General features: G+C 48.2%; 1 protein-coding gene across 6 annotated transcripts in view; it reads right to left on the bottom strand.

The window, feature by feature from the left end:
- Positions 1–12,839: 12,839 nt before the first annotated feature.
- Positions 12,840–15,603, bottom strand: part of CSTF2 (cleavage stimulation factor subunit 2) — a 348,937-nt gene continuing 346,173 nt past the window's right edge. For all 6 annotated transcript variants that reach the window (XM_069213200.1, XM_069213209.1, XM_069213218.1 and 3 more), the window contains one exon: positions 12,840–13,067. The gene's annotated coding sequence lies outside the window, so the exon portion shown is untranslated. The remainder of the gene's footprint in view (positions 13,068–15,603) is intronic.

Below are 15,603 nucleotides of genomic sequence, written 5' to 3'. Positions count from 1 at the left end.
ACCCACTGAAACCACCCTGGGAACTCTTGTCCACCTGTCTGTCATGAGAGCAGTGTCCATTTCATCCACCCATGGACTCTTAAGATCCACCAGGTCAGTGGGAAGTGCCACGGGTCACTGTGAAAGCCACGTCTTACTCAGGCCCATGTCTGGCTGTAAGGAAATGCCTCCTTGGCATGGTTACCCCCTGACTTTTTGCCTTTGCTGATGCAATGTTTTGAATTGAAGGTGTGCTGAGGCCTGCTAACCAGGCCCCAGCATCAGTGTTCTTTCCCTAACCTGTACTTTTGTATCCACAATTGGCACACCCTGGCATCCAGGTAGGTCCCTTGTAACTGGTACCCCTGGTACCAAGGGCCCTGATGCCAGGGAAGGTCTCTAAGGGCTGCAGCATATATTATGCCACCCTGGGGACCCCTCACTCAGCACAGACACACTGCTTGCCAGCTTGTGTGTGCTGGTGAGGACAAAACAAGTAAGTCGACATGGCACTCCCCTCAGGGTGCCATGCCAACCTCACACTGCCTATGCAGTATAGATAAGTCACCCCTCTAGCAGGCCTTACAGCCCTAAGGCAGGGTGCACTATACCATGGGTGAGGGCACCAGTGCATGAGCACTGTGCCCCTACAGTGTCTAAGCCCAACCTTAGACATTGTAAGTGCAGGGTAGCTGTAAGGAAATGCCTCCTTGGCATGGTTACCCCCTGACTTTTTTGCCTTTGCTGATGCTATGTTTTGAATTGAAAGTGTGCTGAGGCCTGCTAACCAGGCCCCAGCACCAGTGTTCTTTCCCTAACCTGTACTTTTGTATCCACAATTGGCACACCCTGGCATCCAGATAAGTCCCTTGTAAATGGTACCCCTGGTACCAAGGGCCCTGATGCCAAGGAAGGTCTCTAAGGGCTGCAGCATGTCTTATGCCACCCTGGAGACCCCTCACTCAGCACAGACACACTGCTTGCCAGCTTGTGTGTGCTGGTGAGAACAAAACGAGTAAGTCGACATGGCACTCCCCTCAGGGTGCCATGCCAGCCTCTCACTGCCTATGCAGGTATAGATAAGTCACCCCTCTAGTAGGCCTTACAGCCCTAAGGCAGGGTGCACTATACCATAGGTGAGGGCACCAGTGCATGAGCACTGTGCCCCTACAGTGTCTATGAAATACCTTAGACATTGTAAGTGCAGGGTAGCCATAAGAGTATATGGTCTGGGAGTCTGTTTTACACGAACTCCACAGCACCATAATGGCTACACTGAAAACTGGGAAGTTTGGTATCAAACTTCTCAGCACAATAAATGCACACTGATGCCAGTGTAAATTTTATTGTAAACTACACCCCAGAGGGCACCTTAGAGGTGCCCCCTGAAACCTTAACCAACTATCTGTGTAGGCTGACTGGTTCCAGCAGCCTGCCACAACCGAGACATGTTGCTGGCCCCATGGGGAGAGTGCCTTTGTCACACTGAGGCCAGTAACAAAGCCTGCACTGGGTGGAGATGCGAACACCTCCCCCAGGCAGGAGCTGTAACACCTGGCGGTGAGCCTCAAAGGCTCACCCCCTTTGTTCCAGCACCACAGGGCACTCCAGCTAGTGGAGTTGCCCGCCCCCTCCGGTCACAGCCCCACTTTTGGCGGCAAGGCCGGAGGAAATAATGAGAATAACAAGGAGGAGTCACTGGCCAGTCAGGACAGCCCCTAAGGTGTCCTGAGCTGAAGTGACTCTGACTTTTAGAAATCCTCCATCTTGCAGATGGAGGATTCCCCCAATAGGGATAGGAATGTGACCCCCTCCCCTTGGGAGGAGGCACAAAGAGTGTGTACCCACCCTCAGGGCTAGTAGCCATTGGCTACTAACCCCCCAGACCTAAACACGCCCTTAAATTTAGTATTTAAGGGCTCCCCTGAACCTAAGAATGTACATTCCTGCAACTTACAGAAGAAGAGGACTGCTGAGCTGAAAAACCCCTGCAGAAGAAGAAGGAAGACACCAACTGCTTTGGCCCCAGTCCTACCGGCCTGTCTCCTGCCTTCAGAAGAAAACTGCTCCAGCGACGCTTTCCCAAGGACCAGCGACCTCTGAATCCTCAGAGGACTGCCCTGCTTCCAAGAGACCAAGAAACTCCTGAGAACAGCGGCTCTGTTCAACAAAGACTGCAACTTTGTATCCAGAGGAGCAGATTTAAAGACCCCTGCAACCCCCGCAAGAAGCGTGAGACTTGCAACACTGCACCCGGCGACCCTGACTCGACTGGTGAAGAAACAACCCTACAGGGAGGACCCTCCGGCAACTCCAAGACTGTGAGTAACCAAAGTTGTCCCCCCTGAGCCCCCACAGCAACGCCTGCAGAGGGAATCCCGAGGCTCCCCCTGACCGCGACTGCCTGACTCTGAAATCCCGACGCCTGGAAAAGACCCTGCACCTGCAGCCCCCAGGACCTGAAGGATCGAAACCCCAGTGCAGGAGTGACCCCCAGGAGGCCCTCTCCCTTGCCCAGGTGGTGGCTACCCCGAGGAGCCCCCCCCTTGCCTGCCTGAACCGCTGAAGAGACCCCTTGGTCTCCCATTGATTCCTATTACAAACCTGACGCTTGTTTGCACACTGCACCCGACCGCCCCCGCGCTGCTGAGGGTGTAATTTCTGTGTGGACTTGTGTCCCCCCCGGTGCCCTACAAAACCCCCCTGGTCTGCCCTCCGAAGACACGGGTACTTACCTGCTGGCAGACCGGAACCGGGGCACCCCCTTCTCTCCATTGAAGCCTATGTGTTTTGGGCACCTCTTTGACCTCTGCACCTGACCGGCCCTGAGCTGCTGGTGTGGTAACTTTGGGGTTGCTCTGAACCCCCAACGGTGGGCTACCTTGGACGCCAATTTGAACCCCGTAGGTGGTTTACTTACCTGCAAGAATGAAAATGTCACTTACCCAGTGTAAGGAAATGCCTCCTTGGCATGGTTGCCCCCTGACTTTTTGCCTTTGCTGATGCTATGTTTACAATTGAAAGTGTGCTGAGGCCTGCTAACCAGGCCCCAGCACCAGTGTTCTTTCCCTAACCTGTACTTTTGTATCCACAATTGGCAGACCCTGGCATCCAGATAAGTCCCTTGTAACTGGTACTTCTAGTACCAAGGGCCCTGATGCCAAGGAAGGTCTCTAAGGGCTGCAGCATGTCTTATGCCACCCTAGAGACCTCTCACTCAGCACAGACACACTGCTTGCCAGCTTGTGTGTGCTAGTGAGGACAAAACGAGTAAGTCGACATGGCACTCCCCTCAGGGTGCCATGCCAGCCTCTCACTGCCTATGCAAGTATAGGTCAGTCACCCCTCTAGCAGGCCTTACAGCCCTAAGGTAGGGTGCACTATACCATAGGTGAGGGTACCAGTGCATGAGCATGGTACCCCTACAGTGTCTAAACAAAACCTTAGACATTGTAAGTGCAGGGTAGCCATAAGAGTATATGGTCTGGGAGTTTGTCAAACACGAACTCCACAGCACCATAATGGCTACACTGAAAACTGGGAAGTTTGGTATCAAACTTCTCAGCACAATAAATGCACACTGATGCCAGTGTACATTTTATTGCAAAATACACCCCAGAGGGCACCTTAGAGGTGCCCCCTGAAACTTAACCGACTATCTGTGTAGGCTGACTAGTTCCAGCAGCCTGCCACACTAGAGACATGTTGCTGGCCCCATGGGGAGAGTGCCTTTGTCACTCTGAGGCCAGTAACAAAGCCTGCACTGGGTGGAGATGCTAACACCTCCCCCAGGCAGGAGCTGTAACACCTGGCGGTGAGCCTCAAAGGCTCACCCCTTTGTCACAGCACCGCAGGACACTCCAGCTAGTGGAGTTGCCCGCCCCCTCCGGCCACGGCCCCCACTTTTGGCGGCAAGGCTGGAGAAAATAATGAGAATAACAAGGAGGAGTCACTGGCCAGTCAGGACAGCCCCTAAGGTGTCCTGAGCTGAGGTGACTCTAACTTTTAGAAATCCTCCATCTTGCAGATGGAGGATTCCCCCAATAGGATTAGGGATGTGACCCCCTCCACTTGGGAGGAGGCACAAAGAGGGTGTACTCACCCTCAGGGCTAGTAGCCATTGGCTACTAACCCCCCAGACCTAAACACGCCCTTAAATTTAGTATTTAAGGGCTACCCTGAACCCTAGAAAATTAGATTCCTGCAACAACAAGAAGAAGGACTGCCTAGCTGAAAACCCCTGCAGAGGAAGACCAGAAGACAACAACTGCCTTGGCTCCAGAAACTCACCGGCCTGTCTCCTGCCTTCCAAAGAACTCTGCTCCAGCGACGCCTTCCAAAGGGACCAGCGACCTCTGCATCCTCTGAGGACTGCCCTGCTTCGACGACGACAATAAACTCCAGAGGACAGCGGACCTGCTCCAAAAAGACTGCAACTTTATCCAAAGGAGCAGCTTTAAAGAACCCTGCAATCTCCCCGCAAGAAGCGTGAGACTTGCAACACTGCACCCGGCGACCCCGACTCGGCTGGTGGAGAACCCACACCTCAGGGAGGACCCCCGGACTACTCTACGACTGTGAGTACCAAAACCTGTCCCCCCTGAGCCCCCACAGCGCCGCCTGCAGAGGGAATCCCGAGGCTTCCCCTGACCGCGACTCTCTGAAACCTAAGTCCCGACGCCTGGAAAAGACCCTGCACCCGCAGTCCCCAGGACCTGAAGGACCGGACTTTCACCGCAGAAGTGACCCCCAGGAGTCCCTCTCCCTTGCCCAAGTGGAGGTTTCCCCGAGGAAGCCCCCCCTTGCCTGCCTGCAGCGCTGAAGAGATCCCTTGATCTCTCATCGACTTACTTCGCGAACCCGACGCTTGTTCTAACACTGCACCCGGCCGCCCCCGCGCCGCTGAGGGTGAAATTTCTGTGTGGGCTTGTGTCCCCCCCGGTGCCCTACAAAACCCCCCTGGTCTGCCCTCCGAAGACGCGGGTACTTACCTGCAAGCAGACCGGAACCGGGGCACCCCCTTCTCTCCATTCTAGCCTATGCGTTTTGGGCACCACTTTGAACTCTGCACCTGACCGGCCCTGAGCTGCTGGTGTGGTGACTTTGGGGTTGCTCTGAACCCCCAACGGTGGGCTACCTTGGACCAAGAACTGAACCCTGTAAGTGTCTTACTTACCTGGTAAAACTAACAAAAACTTACCTCCCCCAGGAACTGTGAAAATTGCACTAAGTGTCCACTTTTAAAGTAGCTATTTGTGAATAACTTGAAAAGTATACATGCAATTGAAATGATTCAAAGTTCCTAATGTGCTTACCTGCAATACCTTTCAAACAAGATATTACATGTTAAATTTGAACCTGTGGTTCTTAAAATAAACTAAGAAAAGATATTTTTCTATAACAAAACCTATTGGCTGGATTTGTCTCTGAGTGTGTGTACCTCATTTATTGTCTATGTGTATGTACAACAAATGCTTAACACTACTCCTTGGATAAGCCTATTGCTCGACCACACTACCACAAAATAGAGCATTAGTATTATCTCTTTTTACCACTATTTTACCTCTAAGGGGAACCCTTGGACTCTGTGCATGCTATTCCTTACTTTGAAATAGCACATACAGAGCCAACTTCCTACACCCAGTGTACATCTGTTCGTGGCATCAGTCACTGTAGATTCGCATGTTTTGCATAGCTCGCCATCTGGTGTTGGGTCGGAGTGTTACAAGTTGTTTTTCTTCGAAGAAGTCTTTCGAGTCACGGGACCGAGTGACTCCTCCTTTTGACTCCATTGCGCATGGGCGTCGACTCCATCTTCGATTGTTTTTCCCCGCAGAGGGTGAGGTAGGAGTTGTATTGTAGTAATAGTGCCCATGCAATGGAGTGACTAAGTATGTACCTATTTAAGGTTAAAATAATATATATACAAATAGTTGAAGGTACCTTCCGAACTGCTACAGGCTCCCGGGGAGGCGGGTGGGCACATGCGAATCTACAGCGACTGATGCCACTAACAGATGTACACTGGGTAAGTGGCATTTTCAGTTCGATGGCATCTGTCGCTGTAGATACGCATGTTTTGCATAGACTAGTAAGCAGTTATCTCCCCAAAGCGGTGGCTCAGCCTGTAGGAGTGGGAGTAGTCTGAAACAATGTTCTTAATACGGCTTGACCTACTGTGGCTTGTTGTGCGGATAACACGTCTACACAGTAGTGCTTGGTGAATGTGTGAGGCGTAGACCATGTGGCTGCCTTACATATTTCTTGCATTGGGATGTTTCCTAGAAAGGCCATGGTAGCACCTTTCTTTCTGGTTGAGTGTGCCCTTGGTGTAATGGGCAGCTGTCGTTTAGCTTTAAGGTAGCAGATTTGGATGCATTTAACTATCCATCTGGCTATACCTTGTTTTGATACTGGGTTTCCTGCATGAGGTTTTTGGAATGCAATAAATAGCTGTTTAGTTTTCCTGATGCTCTTTGTTCTGTCAATGTAATACATTAATGCTCTTTTGACATCTAAAGTATGTAGTGCCCTCTCAGCTACGGAATCTGGCTGTGGGAAGAACACTGGAAGTTCCACTGTTTGATTTAGATGGAACGGTGAAATTACTTTTGGTAGAAATTTAGGATTAGTCCTTAGGACGACCTTATTTTTGTGTAGTTGTATAAAAGGTTCTTGTATTGTAAACGCCTGAATCTCGCTTACTCTTCTTAGAGAGGTAATGGCGATGAGAAATGCAACCTTCCATGTTAGGAACTGTATTTCGCAGGAGTGCATGGGTTCAAAAGGTGGACCCATAAGTCTAGTTAAGACAACATTTAGGTTCCATGAAGGAACAGGTGGTGTTCTTGGTGGAATAATTCTTTTAAGGCCCTCCATGAATGCTTTAATGACTGGTATCCTATATAGGGAAGTTGAATAGGTAGGCTGCAGGTATGCAGATATTGCTGCAAGGTGTATTTTAATGGAAGAGAAAGCTAGGTTAGATTTTTGTAAGTGAAGCATGTAACCCACTACATGTTTTGGGGTTGCGTGTATTGGTTGGATCTGATTAATATGGCAGTAGCAAACAAACCTCTTCCATTTACTGGCATAGCAGTGCCTGGTGGATGGCCTTCTGGCTTGCTTTATGACTTCCATACATTCTTGGGTAAGTTGTAAGTGTCTGAATTCTAGGATTTCAGGAGCCAGATTGCTAGATTTAGCGATGCTGGATCTGGGTGTCTGATCGTTTGGTTGTGTTGTGTTAACAGATCCGGCCTGTTGGGCAGTTTGATGTGGGGTACTACTGATAGGTCTAGCAGCGTTGTGTACCAGGGTTGCCTTGCCCAAGTTGGTGCTATTAATATGAGTTTGAGTTTGTTTTGACTGAGTTTGTTTACCAGATAAGGAAGGAGAGGGAGAGGAGGAAAAGCGTAGGCAAATATCCCTGACCAGTTGATCCATAGGGCATTGCCGTGGGACTGCCTGTGTGGGTATCTGGATGCGAAGTTTTGGCATTTTGCGTTCTCTTTTGTCGCAAACAAGTCTATTTGAGGTGTTCCCCAGAGCGTGAAGTAAGTGTTCAGAATTTGGGGGTGAATTTCCCATTCGTGGACCTGTTGGTGATCTCGAGAGAGATTGTCTGCGAGTTGATTCTGAATTCCTGGGATAAATTGTGCTATTAGGCGAATTTGGTTGTGAATTGCCCAACGCCATATCTTTTGTGCCAGCAGGCTCAATTGCGTTGAGTGCGTCCCCCCTTGTTTGTTTAGATAATACATTGTTGTCATGTTGTCTGTTTTGACGAGAATGTATTTGTGAACTATTATTGGTTGAAAAGCCTTTAGTGCTTGAAAAACTGCTAGTAGTTCTAGGTGATTTATATGCAGTTTTGTTTGATGTACGTTCCATTGTCCTTGTATGCTGTGTTGATCGAGGTGTGCTCCCCACCCTGTCATGGAAGCATCTGTTGTTATTACGTATTGTGGCACTGGGTCTTGGAAAGGCCGCCCTTTGTTTAAATTTATATCGTTCCACCATAGAAGCGAGAGGTAAGTTTGGCGGTCTATTAACACCAGATCTGTAAGGTGGACCCTGTGCTTGTGACCACTGTGATGCTAGGCACTGTTGTAAGGGCCTCATGTGCAGTCTTGCGTTTGGGACAATGGCTATGCATGAAGACATCATGCCTAGGAGTTGTAATATCATCTTTGCTCGTATCTTTTGTGTTGGATACATGCGTTGTATGATGTTGTTGAAATTTTGAATTCTTTGTGGACTTGGAGTGGCTACTCCTATTGTTGTGTTTATTATGGCTCCTAGGTATTGTTGTACCTTGCGCGGCAGAATGTTGGATTTTGCGAAGTTGACTGTGAACCCTAGTTTGTAGAGGGTTTGTATGATTTGATTTGTGTGGTGTGAGCACGTTATTAACGAATGGGTCTTGATTAGCCAGTCGTCTAGATACGGGAATACATGTATTTGCTGCCTTCTGATGTGTGCAGCGACTACTGCTAGACATTTGGTAAAGACTCTTGGTGCGGTTGTTAAACCGAAAGGCAGTACCTTGAATTGGTAGTGTATTCCGTTGAATACAAACCTTAGGTATTTCCTGTGCGATGGATGTATTGGTATATGGAAATACGCGTCTTTGAGGTCTAATGTTGTCATGTAGTCGTGTAGTTTCAGCAATGGTAACACTTCTTGTAGTGTGACCATGTGAAAGTGGTCTGATTTGATGTATGTGTTTAGTATTCTTAGGTCTAGGATTGGTCTTAGCGTTTTGTCCTTCTTTGGTATTAAGAAGTACAGTTAATAAACTCCTGTGTTTATTTGTGTGTTTGGTACTAACTCGATTGCGTTCTTTTGCAATAGTGCTTGAACTTCTATCTCCAGGAGCTCGGAATGATGTTTTGATAAATTTTGTGCTCTTGGTGGTATGTTTGGAGGGAATTGTAGAAATTCTATGCAATAACCATTTTGGATAATTGCTAGAACCCAAGTGTCTGTAGTGATTTCCTCCCATGCTTTGTAATAATGACCTATTCTTCCCCCCACTGGTGTTGTGTGGAGGGGGTGAGTGACATGTGAGTCACTGCTTAGTTGTAGGGGTTTTGGGGCTTTGAAATTTTCCACTATTCCTAGGGAATTGCCCTCCTCTATATTGGCCCCGAAAGCCTCCCCTGTACTGTCCCTGGTAACTGGATGGTGTTGCCTGTGAGGTGCTGGCTTGTGTGGCCTGACCCCGAAACCCCCTCTAAAGGGTGTTTTGCGGAAGGTGCTGTAATTTCCTCTGCTCTGCGGGGAGTAGAGTGCGCCCATGGCTTTAGCAGTGTCCGTGTCCTTTTTAAGTTTCTCAATCGCCGTGTCCACTTCTGGACCGAACAGTTCTTTTTCGTTGAATGGCATATTGAGAATTGCCTGCTGAATCTCTGGTTTAAACCCAGACGTTCGTAGCCATGCATGCCTTCTGATGGTCACAGATGTATTTATTGTTCTTGCAGCTGTGTCTGCTGCGTCCATGGAGGAGCGTATCTGGTTGTTTGAAATGTTCTGTCCTTCTTCAACCACTTGCTTTGCCCTCTTTTGTAGGTCTTTGGGTAGATGTTCAATGAGATGTTGCATCTCATCCCAATGGGCTCTGTCATAGCGCGCAAGAAGTGCCTGTGAGTTAGCGATGCGCCACTGGTTTGCAGCTTGTGCTGCGACTCTCTTTCCAGCTGCATCGAACTTGCGGCTTTCCTTATCTGGGGGTGGTGCGTCCCCAGATGTGTGGGAGTTGGCCCTTTTCCTAGCTGCTCCTACAACGACAGAATCTGGTGGCAGCTGCGAAGTTATGAAAATAGGGTCTGTAGGAGGCGCTTTATACTTTTTTTCCATCCTTGGTGTGATTGCCCTACTTTTGACCGGCTCCCTAAAGATGTCTTTTGCGTGCCGAAGCATACCAGGGAGCATAGGCAGGCTTTGGTAGGAGCTGTGGGTGGCAGAGAGGGTGTTGAATAGAAAGTCATCCTCGACTTGTTCTGAGTGGAGGCTTACATTGTGGAATTGTGCTGCTCTAGCCACCACCTGAGAATATGCAGTACTGTCCTCTGGTGGTGATGGCTTTGTAGGGTATGCCTCCGGACTGTTATCTGACACAGGGGCGTCATATAAGTCCCATGCGTCCTGATCCTGGTCACCTTGGCTCATGGTGGTGTGAGCCGGGGAATGTGATGGAGTTTGTGCTGGCGAGACGTGAATTATAGGTGGAGGAGAGGGTGGCGGAGTAACCCTTTTCACCATTTTTGTTTGTGGTGTTTGGTCAGTTTGAAATTCCAGTCTTCTCTTTCTCTTAATAGGGGGAAGGGTGCTTATCTTTCCTGTCCCCTGCTGTATAAAAATACGTTTCTGCGTATGGTCTACATCGGTGGATTGCAGGTCTTCCTCAAACCTATGCTTTCGCATTTGGGAGGTCATTGATTGCTCTTCGGTATAAGAGCCTGAAACTGGGTCGGTTGCAGGTTGTTTCGGCACCGAAACCCTGTCTGCATCTTTTTTCGGCTCCGAGGTGGCTTTTTTCTTTTTCGGAGTCGAAACATCTCGGCGTCGATCTTCATCGGTGCCGCTGTCTCGGCGTCGAGCCGTGTCTACACCGCTATCTCGGTGTCGATGTATGTCTCCAGCACTGTCTCGGTCCCAAGAAGGCTGCGTGCCGGTGTCTCGACCGGAGTCGGACGGTCTCGGCACTGATTGGGCCTTTTTCGGTGCCGACGGTCGGTCACCGAATTTATGGGTGGAGCCATGGCCTGGTGGCAGTGGCGTCCCATGGGCCTTGACAATCTTCTTATGAGTGCTTTTCGACGTCTTACTCACGGTTCGTGGATCGTCGAATTCCTCGGAGTCCGATTCGTGTATCGAAAAGGTTTCTTCCTCTTCCTGTACCTCGAACTCTCGGTGCGCTGTCGGCGTGGACGCCATTTGAAGTCTTCTTGCTCGACGGTCTCGGAGTGTTTTTCGGGACCAGAACGCACGACAGGCCTCGCAAGTGTCTTCACTGTGCTCAGGTGATAGGCACAGGTTACAGACCAAGTGTTGGTCTGAATAGGGGTATTTTTTGTGGCATTTGGGACAGAAACGGAACGGGGTCCGTTCCATCGGCGTTCTTCTACACGCGGTCGGGCCGAGCAGTCCCCGACGGGGATCGAAAACTACCCCGAAGGGCTCCGGAGCTCTTCGATCTTCGATGCAGTGTTGATTCTGACTACGCCGATCCCGAACGCAACAATACCGACGAAAATCTTCCAAAATTTAGCTGTTTTTCCGTTCCGAAACTCGGAGCGACAGGAAGACATCCGAACCCGATGGCGGAAAAAAAAAACAATCGAAGATGGAGTCGACGCCCATGCGCAATGGAGACAAAAGGAGGAGTCACTCGGTCCCGTGACTCGAAAGACTTCTTCGAAGAAAAACAACTTGTAACACTCCGACCCGACACCAGATGGCGAGCTATGCAAAACATGCGTATCTACAGCGACAGATGCCATCGAACCTAACATTACTTTACCTCCACCAGGAACTGTGAAAATTGCAGTGTCCACTTTTAAAACAGCTAAATGTGTTTTATGTAAAAAGTATATATGCTATTGTGATTATTCCACGTTCCTAAAATACTTACCTGCAATACCTTTCAAATGAGATATTACATGTAGAATTTGAACCTGTAGGATTAGAAATAACTATGCGTCTTACATGTGGCATCATTTGAGAGAATGGACTATGACGTTTTATTAAAACCACTCAATCTACCATTGTTTCTGAAGCGTACTCCTTCCTGCAAATAAAAAGGGCAGCATCAGCAATCAACATGGCCTGACACACTGAAATGTATTTATGTATATGTCTGACAGATAAGATGTTCTGTAACATCCAAGTTGAAGCACTTTATTTCTAAATGGTCGAGATAATTAGACCACGTTTTTGGATTATGGCAAGGTCCAGAAAATAAATAAACTCTTTAGATTTACCTAATGGAATGTCATCACACAATTAAGTCAATCTTATAGAGGGGAATTACTCAGTTTGAATACTACAATAATTAAAAACAAAAACTAGAATTATGATACTGACTTACAGGTAAAGAATACAGAAACGTTTTTAACCTCTGACCAGTTTTTGTCCTACAGCTTTTACTGACAATATGGCATACATGCAATCATTGAGAGTGCGATGAATTGTAAGGGATGATTAGAGATTCATCATACAACTGGACAAAATGATACAAGGATTCTGTAAGACAGTTCAGCACACCATGTGAGGCTCCTGTTAGGAATCTTCCCCTCCTACTGACGCCCCCAAATAACAAGGATTCTCAAAGCCATTAGGTCTGTGTTTAGCTAACACATACTGAGTACAATGGAGGAAGACACACAAGAAGGAGACAACTGGACTGGACTGAGAGGGCAATAGTTGTAATGTAGTCCCTGATGAAGTTCAAAGTAATCACTGGAGTAGAGGCAGAAGGTTTCTCTCTAACAGCAACCAATATTATGTAAGACATGAATACTCCACTGGCATGAGTACAGACTTGACTGGCAAAGCCTCAAGCCAATTGTTGAAAGAGGTTGGTCAAAGAAACCCAGTAGTTGAAAGAAGCAGACCCTAAGCCCACTAGATGTATGTTACTAGAAACAGGTCACGTTCACAGGTCTCAAACCAGGCCTAAAAACATAAGGAAATGCTATATCAAAAATGTTGTGGAATAAGGAGTTGCTGGGAAATTGCCACCGAGTCATTTCCCAGGAAGTGAACCATTATGCACTAAACAGAAACAAGGAATGATCTGGTGGAGTGACAAAAAAGCTTGTCGGGCACGTACACGCAAACAAAACTTAAACATAAACTTTTAGACGTTTTATTTTAAGACATAAAATATGAAAACGAAACAAATATTCTTTGTTTTAATATTACAACAGTTGACGAGTGGAGGCGGGGACCTGAACAGCACATTTCTTCTGCTGATGAATAATGACAGAGCCATATGAGACCTGGATTACTTCATAGGATGACTGACAGCATTTCAGAAACAACCTGATGAACACCTTGTGTCGTGTTGCTCCATCCCAAACCTGCAATCAACAATTCAGAGACAGCAATATACATTTTAGAGAAGAAAACAAAGTACATTCACACAGAAGAAGTTTTAAGGGTCAGCACTGCTGCCTCAGAGAAGTAACATTTGCCACTGATATTTATTATTTACATTTTAAAACAAAAATATCTGAAGCAGTTGAAACATCAAAATGAAAGCTAGTTTCAATGCCTATAAAAAACTAATCCTGCTGATGTTAACTGCAATGATTTTCAGATAGGCAGCAAAAGCAACAAACAAAACTATAGAAGACTGCAGACAAATACGGGATATTGGTCCCCCCCCAAATCACTCTTTATGTAGCTCAGTCACAGATACATTTAGGAGAAATATTTCTTCGACCTTGGTTTGCTTTGCATTGAGGTTTATATTCAACTGCAACTCTCAGTTCTTCTCAAACTCATTTTTCTCATACTGACTTACAGGTACATCAGGAAATGGATGATCAGGCATGAACTTCTTGACTTATTGTGGAATGGACAACCACCCTAGGCGTGCCTTTACTAAAGCTCACGTGTGAATCTATCAATGGTGCGACAGGTGCAATAGCACTAGCACCAAGGGGTTTAAAGGGCTGACTGAAACCAGATTATGGCATAGCTGAACAAGTTAGTTACCTTTGGTAATGCCTTATGATGTAGAGACATAGTTTATCCGCAGATTCCCTACCTTTGAATTCTCGCCAGGCGTCAAACTGGATCCAGAAAAAAACTTTTCAGCAGTACCTCTGCACATCGGTAGAGGGCGCCAGGCGACTCTGCATCGAAGACGTCCACCGGCTATGATACACCTTGTAGGTGGAGGCCAAGTTCAGCCACTGCAACCCAAGATCCAGACTATTCTGGACTGGGTAGCTCCAAAAATCCAGACTCAAGTCAGGGCATTCCTTGGCTTGACTGGTTACTATAGAAGGTTTGTGAAGGATTATGGATCAATAGTGACCCCCCTCACAGAACTCGCCTCCAAGAAAATGCCCAAGAAAGTTAACTGGACCTTGGACTGTCAAAAGTCCTTTGACACCCTGAAGTAAGCAATGTGCACAGCACCAGTTTTGAAATCTCCAGATTACTCTAAGCAGTTGTAAGGAAATGCCTCCTTGGCATGGTTGCCCCCTGACTTTTTGCCTTTGCTGATGCTATGTTTACAATTGAAAGTGTGCTGAGGCCTGCTAACCAGGCCCCAGCACCAGTGTTCTTTCCCTAACCTGTACTTTTGTATCCACGATTGGCAGACCCTGGCATCCAGATAAGTCCCTTGTAACTGGTACTTCTAGTACCAAGGGCCCTGATGCCAAGGAAGGTCTCTAAGGGCTGCAGCATGTCTTATGCCACCCTGGAGACCTCTCACTCAGCACAGACACACTGCTTGCCAGCTTGTGTGTGCTAGTGAGGACAAAACGAGTAAGTCGACATGGCACTCCCCTCAGGGTGCCATGCCAGCCTCTCACTGCCTATGCAGTATAGGTAAGACACCCCTCTAGCAGGCCTTACAGCCCTAAGGCAGGGTGCACTATACCATAGGTGAGGGTACCAGTGCATGAGCATGGTACCCCTACAGTGTCTAAACAAAACCTTAGACATTGTAAGTGCAGGGTAGCCATAAGAGTATATGGTCTGGGAGTTTGTCAAACACGAACTCCACAGCACCATAATGGCTACACTGAAAACTGAGAAGTTTGGTATCAAACTTCTCAGCACAATAAATGCACACTGATGCCAGTGTACATTTTATTATAAAATGCACCCCAGAGGGCACCTTAGAGGTGCCCCCTGAAACTTAACCGACTATCTGTGTAGGCTGACTAGTTTTAGCAGCCTGCCACAAACCGAGACATGTTGCTGGCCCCATGGGGAGAGTGCCTTTGTCACTCTGAGGCCAGTAACAAAGCCTGCACTGGGTGGAGATGCTAACACCTCCCCCAGGCAGGAATTGTCACACCTGGCGGTGAGCCTCAAAGGCTCACCTCCTTTGTGCCAACCCAGCAGGACACTCCAGCTAGTGGAGTTGCCCGCCCCCTCCGGCCAGGCCCCACTTTTGGCGGCAAGGCCGGAGAAAATAATGAGAAAAACAAGGAGGAGTCACTGGCCAGTCAGGACAGCCCCTAAGGTGTCCTGAGCTGAAGTGACTCTAACTTTTAGAAATCCTCCATCTTGCAGATGGAGGATTCCCCCAATAGGGTTAGGATTGTGACACCCTCCCCTTGGGAGGAGGCACAAAGAGGGTGTACCCACCCTCAGGGCTAGTAGCCATTGGCTACTAACCCCCCAGACCTAAACACGCCCTTAAATTTAGTATTTAAGGGCTACCCTGAACCCTAGAAAATTAGATTCCTGCAACTACAAGAAGAAGGACTGCCTAGCTGAAAACCCCTGCAGCGGAAGACCAGAAGACGACAACTGCCTTGGCTCCAGAAACTCACCGGCCTGTCTCCTGCCTTCCAAAGATCCTGCTCCAGCGACGCCTTCCAAAGGGACCAGCGACCTCGACATCCTCTGAGGACTGCCCCTGCTTCG

This window comes from Pleurodeles waltl, chromosome 2_1 (genome assembly GCF_031143425.1).
Source record: "Pleurodeles waltl isolate 20211129_DDA chromosome 2_1, aPleWal1.hap1.20221129, whole genome shotgun sequence".
Classification (NCBI taxonomy): Eukaryota; Metazoa; Chordata; class Amphibia; order Caudata; family Salamandridae; genus Pleurodeles; species Pleurodeles waltl.
Note: the sequence above shows the minus strand (reverse complement) of the source record. Positions and strands in the feature narration are given on the sequence as shown.